This window comes from Trichechus manatus, unplaced genomic scaffold (assembly GCF_000243295.1).
Source record: "Trichechus manatus latirostris isolate Lorelei unplaced genomic scaffold, TriManLat1.0 scaffold00144, whole genome shotgun sequence".
In the NCBI taxonomy this organism is placed as follows: Eukaryota; Metazoa; Chordata; class Mammalia; order Sirenia; family Trichechidae; genus Trichechus; species Trichechus manatus.
This window is the reverse complement of record NW_004444080.1, coordinates 1,161,567-1,163,680: the sequence shown is the minus strand read 5'-3', so window position 1 is coordinate 1,163,680 and position 2,114 is coordinate 1,161,567. Positions and strand designations below refer to the sequence as shown.

The following is a 2,114-nucleotide window of genomic DNA, read 5'->3' as shown; positions in this document are numbered from 1 at the left end:
GGAGCAAGGGAGAATGAAGAGAACAGGATACAAGGAAAAGATTAATCCAAAGGACTAATGGAGCACAGCTACCAAGGCCTCCACCAGACTGAGTCCAGTACAGCTAGATGGTACCAGGCTACCACCACTGACTGCTCTGACCGGGATCACAACAAAGGGTTCTGGACAGAGCCGGAGAAGGATGTAAAACAAAATTCTAACACAAAAAAAAAGACCAGGTTTACTGGCCTGACAGAAACTGGAGAAACCCCAAGAGTATGGCCCCTGGACACCCTTTTAGCTCAGTGGTGAAGTCACTCTCGAGGTTCACCATTCAGCTGGGGATTGGACAGCCACATAAAATAAAATGGGACTAATGAGGCACAGCAGTCCAGGGACAAGGACTAGAAGGCATAAGGGGACAGGAAAGCTGGTGATAGAGAACCCAAGGTTCAGTAAGGACAGTGTTGACATGTAGTAGGGTTCTTAAGCATTGTCATAGGGGAATATGTATACTAACTGTTCAATGAGAAACTATTTGTTCTATAAACCTTCATCTAAAGTGAGAATAGTGGCATAACTGGAAGAATGTAATCGATGTCACTGAATTGTACATGTAGAAATTTTTGAAATGGTGTATCTTTGTCTATGTATATTTTCACCAAAAAAAAAAAAAAAAAAAAGGGCCCTCCAACGTCGAGAAGGGAGTGTGTTGACATGTTGTGGGGTTGTTAACCAATGTCACAAAACAGTATGTATACTGACTGTTTAATGAGAAAACATTTGTTCTGTAAACTTTTACCTAAAGTACAATTAAAAAAAATAAATAAACTTCCCTCTCAAAAATTTTCAGGAAAGGGAAAAACCTCAAAAGTTATACTTTACAGGGGACCTCATACCACCAAGAAAGCAGTGCTGGGAGCAAAGCGTGTCCTTTGGACCGGGGTCCCTGCGCAGAGAAGCTCCTAGTCCAGGGGAACACCGAAGAGAGGAAGGCCGACAGAGAGAAAAAGGCTTCCCCTGGAGCTGACGCCCTGAATTTGGACTTTTAGCTTACTCTGACTGTGAGGAAATAAATTTCTCTTCATTAAAACCATCTACTTGTGGTATTTCTGTTATGCAGCACTAGATGACTAAGAAAGAATTTGGTACCGAGAGAGTGGGATGCTGCTCTAACAGATACCTAAAATGTGGAAGCGGTTTTAAAACTGTGAATGGATAGATGTGCAGCAGTGACAGAGGACCAGCAGCAGCAGAGAACCTACAGCAGCAGAGGAGTGGCAGCAGCAGAGAACGAACAGCAGCAGAACCAGGAGACCAGTGCGAGACGGCACTGGAGCCAACCCACGGAGTGAGAGAGCTGAGTGCCTGTGAGCAGGAGGCTTCCTGGCGGAGTGGGGTGCCTCTGGGCACTTACTAGTGCAGCTAGGCTTGCCAACCCACGAAGCAAGGGAGCTGAGTGCCTGTCTGCAGGAGGCTTCCTGGCGGAGTGGGGTGCCTCTGGGCACTTATACCCATGGAGCTACAGAGCTTTGGAACACTTGCCCCAGCAGGGCAGATGCGGGTGTGAGGCCCAAGGGCCTAGAGGCCACAGGAAGCAGAAGCTGAAGAGACAAGGGACACAAGAAGCTGAGCTGCCTCGGTCTCAAAAGATATGGCCATGACCTCAGGGGCTTCAAAGGGTGGAGCCATAGCCTCTGGTATTTCTAAGGGTGGAGTTGTCACTCCAATGGAGTAGGAGAATGGTGGGCCTAAAGCCAAGGGAGCAGAGTTGCTGTCCCAGTGGGCCTTGAAGGCGGAGCTGAAGCCCAGGGCCGAGGGGCCTCCACTCAGAATCCAGAGACTGTGGCCAATACCTAGAGTCTGGAGGGCAGGGCTATTGTGTAAGTTGTCTCAGAGAACAGAAGATTATTTTCAAAGCCTTGAGGGCTAGTGTAATGTGTTCTGCTAACTTGCTGGGTGCCTGTTATGTCTTCTTTCCCTGCAATTTCTCCCATTTGTAATGGAAATGTCTAGCTTGTGCCTGTTCTGCCGTTGTACCTTTGGAAGCAGATAACTTGTATTGTAGATTTCACAGATGAAGAGGAATTTTTGGATTTTGGACTTGGAGTTAAGACTTTTGCTATGATATGATG

The 2,114-nt window shown here is 47.1% G+C and overlaps 1 protein-coding gene across 5 annotated transcripts in view; it reads right to left on the bottom strand.

Moving 5' to 3' along the window:
• Positions 1 to 2,114, bottom strand: part of SLC35A3 (solute carrier family 35 member A3) — a 61,372-nt gene that overhangs the window by 53,510 nt on the left and 5,748 nt on the right. The gene's annotated exons all lie outside the window — the stretch shown is intronic.